The following is an 8,173-nucleotide window of genomic DNA, read 5'->3' as shown; positions in this document are numbered from 1 at the left end:
AAGAAGACTGAAATCATATCAAGTATTTTTTTCTGACCACATTGGTATGAAACTAGAAACTAATGATTGTAGAAATATTGTGAAAATTACATATATGTAGAAATTAAACAACATTCTCCTGAACAACTAATGCATCATAGAATAAACTACAAAGAAAATTTAAAAGTATCCACTGACACATGAAAATAGAGACCCGACATACCAAAACTTATGGGGTATAGCAAAGGCAGTTTTAAGGAGAAAGTTTATATCAACAAATTCCTTCATCAAAAAAAAGAAATCTCAATAACAAACCTACTTTACACATTAAGGAACTAAAAAAAGAACAAACTAAGCCCAAAGTTAGTAGAAGGAAGGAAATAACAAAGCTCAGAACAGAAATAAATGAAATAAACACTAGAAGAACAATAGAAAAGATCAACAAATTAAGTATTAAGTTTCTAAAAAGATAGGTAAAATTGACAAACCTTTAGCCAGACTAAGATAAAAGAGAGAAGACTCAAATAAAATCGGAAATGAAATGGACACATTACAACCAGTACCATGGAAATACAAAGATCTTAAGAGGCTACAATAAACAATTGTACACCAACAAATTGGATAACCTAGAAGAAAACAATGAACTCTTAGAAACATACAACCATCAAGACAGAATCAAAAAGAAACAGAAAATTTAAACAGATTGATAACAATTAAGGAGGTTTAATCAGTAATAAAAGGTTTACCATCAAAGAAAGGCCTAAGATCACATGTCTTCATGGCTGGATTCTCCCAGACCCTTAAAAAAGAACTAATATCAATCCTTCTTAAACTCTTACAGAAAATTGAAGAGGAGGGAATACTTCCAAACTCATTTTATAAAGCTAGCATTACCATGATACCAAAGCCAGATAAGGATACTACAAGAAAAAAAATTACTGGCCAATATCCTTGATAAATATAAATGCAAAAATACTCAAGAAAATACCAGCATACTGAATTCAGCTGCACATTAAATAGATTATGAATTATGATCAAGTGGGACTTGTCCTTGGTATGCAAGGATGGTTCAACATATGCAAGTCAATAACTATAGTGCATCACATTAACAGAATGAAGGACAAAAACCATATGATTATTTCAATAGATGCAAAAAAGTCATTTAATAAAATTCAACATCTTTTCATGATAAAACTTCTCAACAAATAAATATAGAATGTACCTCAACACAATAAAGGCTTTATATGACAAGATCACAGACATCATACTCAATGGTAAAAAGCTGAAAGCTGGCCGGGCTCGGTGGCTCAAGCCTGTAATCCCAGCACTTTGGGAGGCCGAGACGGGCGGATCACGAGGTCAGGAGATCGAGACCATCCTGGCTAACACCGTGAAACCCCGTCTCTACTAAAAATACAAAAAACTAGCCAGGCAAGGTGGCAGGCGCCTGTAGTCCCAGCTAGTTGGGAGGCTGAGGCAGGAGAATGGCATAAACCCGGGAGGCGGAGCTTGCAGTGAGCTGAGATCGGGCCACTGCACTCCAGCCCAGGCTACCGAGCAAGACTCCGTCTCAAAAAAAAAAAAAAAAAAAAAAAAAAAAAAACTGAAAGCTTTTCCTCCAAGATCAAGAATAATACAAGAATGCTCATTCTTACCACTTATTTTCGACATAGTTCTGAAAGTCCTAGCCAGAGCAATTAGACAAAAGAAAGAAATAAAGGTCATCCAAATCAGAAAGAAAGAAGTTAATGGTCTCTGCTTCAGAACACATGATCTTGTATAAAGAAAATACTAAAGACCCCACCAAATTAAACCTGTTAGAACTAATAAACAAATTCAGTAAGGTTGCAGGTTATAAAATCAATGTACAAAAATCAGCAGCATTTCAGCACAATAAAACAAACTATCTGAAAAAGAAATCAAGAGAAACAATTGATTTACAATCAGTACCAAAATTCTTAGAAATAATTTAACCAAGGATATAAAAGATCTGTTCACAGAAACTTATAAAACATTGAAGAAATTGGAAACACAAATAAATGTAAAAATATTTCACATTCATGAATTAGAAGAATGAATATTGTTAAAATGTCCAAATTGGGGGACAAGACAGCCAACCAGACAAGGCTGGGAGAAATGCCTCTCCTACCGAGAGAAACCAAAACATTGAATAAACTATCCCGTTTTTAACAGATTTTTTGAGAGAAAAAACTGAAAGTTAATAGAGAGGTGACTCAGATCCAGAGGTGGAAGAGGAAGGAAGCGTGGCACCCTATAGAGTTGCTGAGTGCCAGGACCAGCTCCTGGTCCTAAATAAGGAAGGAGAGAGAGTGAAGGAACTGCCAGGTGACACACTCCCACCATGGACCTCTGGGATCCTAGCTTTAAGAGATCCCATCACCCACATAAACGTTTGAATTGACAGGGGGAGATGCATGGAGAGTAGGCAGATGCAGAGCTCAAGCCTGTGTGGAGCCCAGATTTTGTGAGTGGGACAGTTGCATCAAAACGCAACCATAGGTGCCCATCCACCAAGGCAGCCTCTTCAACTTGCTCGGAGTGGCTCTAGCCCTTGCTGACTGCTGGGCAGGGAGAGAGCAGAGCTATCTTCCTCATGGGACCTGGGTGTGTCTGATCTGTGCACACCACTATCCTCCGACTGATCCCGAGGCTCCTCCCTGGTCACTCTTGTGTGCACACAGCACAGACTCTACTGCTACACCTGAGTACTTTGCCAGTGGCCTGGGAGCACTTTGTCCCCCCTCGCAAAGCTAGTGCTGGACCATGAGGGGCCAGAGAACAAAGCCATGGGTACAGTCCCAACTCCCAAATGTTTGAACACACAAGTTGGAATATTGGGCTGAGATCTGTGGCCAGAGTCTGAGTAGGGGAGAAGCTCCCACTCTCAGAACACTGAGAAAAGTAAGGCATGGGTTTCTGGGCTGGTACAGGAACTCGGTGTGCTTCTCTCTACAAGACTGGTGAGGGAAAGGTGTAACCTGTTTGTCAGCCACAACATCTTCCTGAGGGAGCCTTGTGTCTGGGTAAAACTGACAGACCAGTGATCTGGGTGCAGAAGGCTTGAGACAAAACTAGCTGGTTGGGCCAGCTATGGGGCAGACGCTGGAAAGAAACCTGGTCAGGGGAGCCTGAGCTGAGTGGTCCCCACAGTCATCTGCTTGGCAAGAAACCCTAGGTCGCAGGTGCTAGACCAGCTGCACACCCACAGCAACACTGCCATGCCCAGGATCCTCTGGCCTTGATCCTGAATCAGCAGACCGCCTGCAGATACACTTCACAACCCACGCTGACTCTGCCATGCACACAGGACCAGTGGGCCCCAGGGGAGCTGCAGGTCTCCTGGTGACCTAATCTTAAGCTAAGTGTGGCTAAGAGCCTATCTGCTGGCCTTTACTATTAAGCACCGACCACTGGATTGCCCCTGAATTACACCACCAAACAGATACTGTTTCAGCACACATTACCAGTGAAACCCAATGCAGGAACATAGTAAAAAATAAAGACCTGGCATAGAGTCTTGGCCCTCTGAAAATACCCAGAAAAAAGTCAACCATAGTCAACATACATCACAGTCAAAATATCAAGGAAAATAATGAAGAATAAAACATAAAGTCAAAACCAAATGATAGTAACTTCAAAAAGATAAAGGAACACCAGCTGTCTTCGATGAGAAAGAATCAGCACAAACTCTGGCAGTTCAAAAAGTCAGAATGTCTCCTTACCTCCAAACAATCATACTAGCTCTCATCAGATTGAAATGGCTGAAATGACAGACATAGAATTCCTTATCTGGAAGGTAAGGAAGCGCAAAGACATTCTGGAGAAAGTTGAAACCCAGTCCAAGGAAGCCATTAAAGCAATCCAAGAGTACAGAGATAATATAGCCATTTTAAGAAAGAACCAAACGGAACTTCTGCAATTGACAAATTCATTATAGGAATTTTGTAATACATTCAGAAGTATTAACAACAGAATAGATCAAGTTGAGGAATCTCAGAGCTCAAAGATCAGTCCTTTGAATCAACACAGACAAAACTAAAGAAAAAAATTTAAAAATAAAAATCTCTAAAAAATGTGGAATTATGTAAAGATATCAGACTTACAACTTATTGGCATTCCTGAAAGAGGAGAAAGAATAAGTAACTTGGAAAACATATATGAGGATAGTCCATGAAAATTTCCTCAATCTCCCTAGAGAGGCAGACATGCAAATTCAAGAAATGCAAATAACCCCCGTGAGATAACTACAAGATGACTATCCCCAAGACACATAGTCATAAGATTCTCCAAGGTCAACGTGAAAGAAAAAAATCTTAAGGGCGGCTGGAGAAAAACCTGAGGTCACTTACAAAGGGAACCTCATCAGACTAACAGCAGACTTCTCAGCAGAAACCTTATAAACCAGGCAAGATTAGGGGCCTATTTTTAGCATCCTTAAAGAGAAGAAATTTCAATGAAGAATTCGATATCCTGCAAAACTAAGTTTCATATAAGAAGGAGAAATAGGCTGGGCATGGTTGCTCACACCTGTAATACCAGCATTTTGGGAGGCTCAGGCAGGAGGACTGCTTGAGATCAAGAGTTTGAGACCAGCCTAGGCAACATGGCAAAACCCTGTCTCTTCTAAAAATACAGAAGTTACCTGGGCAAGACTCCATCACAAACAAACAAACAAAAGCTATCAGGTACTATGCTCACTACCTGGGTGACAAAATCATTTTTACACCAAACCCAGTGACAAGCAATTTACCCATGTAACAAACCTGCATGTGTATCCCCTGAACCTAAAATAAAAGTTAAAAAAAAAGAACTTTCATCAACATTTCTCGCAGTGAAGGTATGTTAGTGATGAACATTCTCTGCTTTTATTGTCTGAAAATATCTTTATTTTGTATTCATATTTGACATATATTCTCACTGGGCATAAAAATTCTAAATTACAAGTTTTTCCCCTTTTTTATATTAACAATTTCATTCCAATGTCTTTCATATTGCCTTATTTGTGATGATGCCTTCTATCCTTCTTATCTTTGTTCCATGTATAAGAAGTGTTCCACAACCCCAGACTGATTAAAAACATTTTTTTAAATTAAAAAAGCAAAAGAAAGAAACATTTTTATCTGAGGCTGTCTCAGATTCAGACACCACCCAATCTTCAGATTTTGAATAGCTTATACTCAAACATTTGGTAATATCAGCTCCTTAATGGTCTTCCTGGAGGGCAGATGCATTCTAGAGATGAGAACACGATCACGATTACGAATGCTACCACCACTATGCACGCACAAAAGTCACTGGTGTGATCCTTTCTCAGAACATTGTGGTAACTTCTGGACATTCTCTGCTGTTATAATTGCTTCTTCTTTCTGGTTTTTTTTCCCCCCCTTATCTGGGCAGATAATTTTCTCCATTGGAATGAAAAAGTCTTGCTTCATGCTCTTTAACTGTGTGACTTTGGGCATATTACTTTACTTTGGGGCAAACCATTTTCCTTCTTGAGGACCAAATGTGCTCTTTTATAAAATGAGCAGTTAAGATTAGATTGTCTCTCTGGACATGGCTCATGTTGACAACCTGGATCACATTAGAGGATCACACTGAGATCTTTATGTCAGCCTCAATTTCTCCATCTGTAAAGTAGAGGTTGGGCTTAGATTATAGATGATAAAGACACCAACTTTCCTGGAAAGGATTCTGAACTTAGGCTCAGCCTCAGTTAAGAAGGAGTTCTGTGATTAAACAGGGATGCCCATCTCAGCAACAGAAATGGGCAGGTCAACCATGTATGCTGTGCCTTGGTAAAGATTTTATGCTATGCTCTGCATTTGATATCCATTCTCTATATTTGAAATCCAGTCTAAGATTATCTAGAAGGTCCTTTCCAAGACACTGGTGAGATATATCTATATAAATATACAACTCAGGATAAAAGCAACTTTTAACATTTAGTGTGTGCCTCTGATCTGATTACAGCCCACAGGGAAATATAGACAATACAGGCTAATGAAGAAAGGTGATAAGATTTTTTTTTTTTTTGAGATGGAGTTTCGCTCTTGTCACCCAGGCTGGAGTGCAATGGTGCAATCTTGGCTCACTGCAACCTTTGCTTCCCGGGTTCAAGCGATTCTCCTGCCTCAACCTCCTGACTAGCTGGGATTGGAGGCACCCACCACCATGCCCGGCTAATTTTTGTATTTTTTAGTAGAGATGGGATTTCCCCGTGTTGTCCAGACTGTTTTCGAACTCCTGACCTCAGGTGATTCGCCCACCTCAGCCTCCCAAAGTGCTAGGATTACAGGTGTGAGCCACTGCGACCGGCCAAGGGTGGTAAGATTTTAAAAATTCATTTAAAATACAGAAATTTCAAAAAGGGAGAAGTGCAGTGATAGCAAAATTGATGCAAACTGTGCAAGCATGAAATCTATTTTGTAGCTGAATCTAATTTTCTTGGTCCTGAGATTCTATTTCCATTGGTTTTCAAATAGTTAATTCTATTGATTTTTCAGGGAGATTACTAAAATCACTGATAATTATTTTCTTAGTGACACAGAATCTAAAAAGCACTATATAGACCTTCTCCCTCTATCTCCCCTTATCCTCATGTCACCTTACCCTACCCCAAATACCCCAATGGCAGAGTATCTACCCATGGCAGAGTAGAGAATATGTACACTAACAAAACCAGATGCACAGAGGTGGGGTATCCACCTCTGACTTGGCTGAGCTAGTCTAAGGAAGGAAGGCTCTGTGGCCATTGTCCTTGGAAGTCATTCTCACAGGTTGGTGGTATTCTCCACTAGATGGTGCTTGAGTGGCCCAAGAGCACCCACATGCTGCTATGCATTTTTCTGACAACCTCTTTATGATCTCTGACTTTGGCAGATCATCCTGTATCTCTCAATTGGAGAGTCACTTTTCTTATCTCCACAGAAAATTCTTAATCAAGCTCCTGGTTTTCCCTTATAGCGTCTACTTTTTAAACTAACTTCTCCAACTTCACCACTACATCTCTGACAGATGAGAACATTAGAGATTCCTTGCTTTTCAAAAACAAAACAAAACTCAGCAAAACTATAAATATACTAAGGGGAAGTCTGTATTATCTCCTGCCAAAATATATCACCCTGCATTTTTTAAAATTTTTAACTTTTGTGGGTACATAGTAGGTGTATATATTTGTGGGATACATGAGATGTTTTGATACAAGCATGCAATACATAATAACCACATCATGCAGAATGGGGTATCCATCCCCTCAAGCATTTATCCTTTGTGTTACAAATAATCTAATTATACTTTTTTATTACTTTAAAATGTACAATTAAATTATTTTTGACTATAGTCATCTCGTTATGCTATTAAATACCAGGTCTTATTCATTCTTTCTAACTATTCTTTTGTACCCAATAACCATCCTCACCTCCCCACACATGCCCACTACCCTTCCCAGCCTCTGATAACCATCTTTCTACTCTCTATCTCCATTGAGTTCAATAGTTTTGATTTTTAGATTTCACAAATAAGTGAGAACATGCAATGTTTGTCTTTCTGTGCCTGGCTTATTTCACTTAGCATAATGGCCTCCAGTTCCATCCATGTTATTGTAAATGACAGCATCTCATTCTTTTTTATGGCTGAATAGTACTCCATTGAGTATAAGTTCCACATTTTCTCTATCCACTCATCTGTTGATGGACACTTAGGTTGCTTCTAAATCTTGGCTATCGCGAATAGTGCTGCAACAAGCACAGGTGTGCAGATATCTATTCAATATACTTATTTCCTTTGGAGGGGGGGTATATACCCAGCAGTGGGATTGCTGGATTGTATGGTAACTCTATTTTTAGTTTTTTGAGGAACCTCCAAACTGTTCTCCATAGTGGTTGTACTAACTTACATTCCCACCAGTTGTGTACGAGGGTTTCCTTTTCTTCACATCCTTGCCAGCATTTATTATTGCCTATTCTTTTGGATAAAAGCCATTTTAACTGTAGTGAGATGATATTTCACTGTAGTTTGATTTGCATTTCTCTGATGATCAGTGATTTTGAGCACCTTTTCATCTGCCTGTTTGCCATTTGTATGTCTTCTTTTGAGAATATCTATTCAGATATTTTGCCTTTTTGTTTGTTTGTCTGTTTGTTTTGTTTGTTTTGAGACAGAGTCTCCCTCA

Source organism: Papio anubis, chromosome 16, assembly GCF_008728515.1.
Source record: "Papio anubis isolate 15944 chromosome 16, Panubis1.0, whole genome shotgun sequence".
In the NCBI taxonomy this organism is placed as follows: Eukaryota; Metazoa; Chordata; class Mammalia; order Primates; family Cercopithecidae; genus Papio; species Papio anubis.
The sequence above is the reverse complement of the archived record's forward strand: the minus strand, read 5'-3'. Positions refer to the sequence as shown.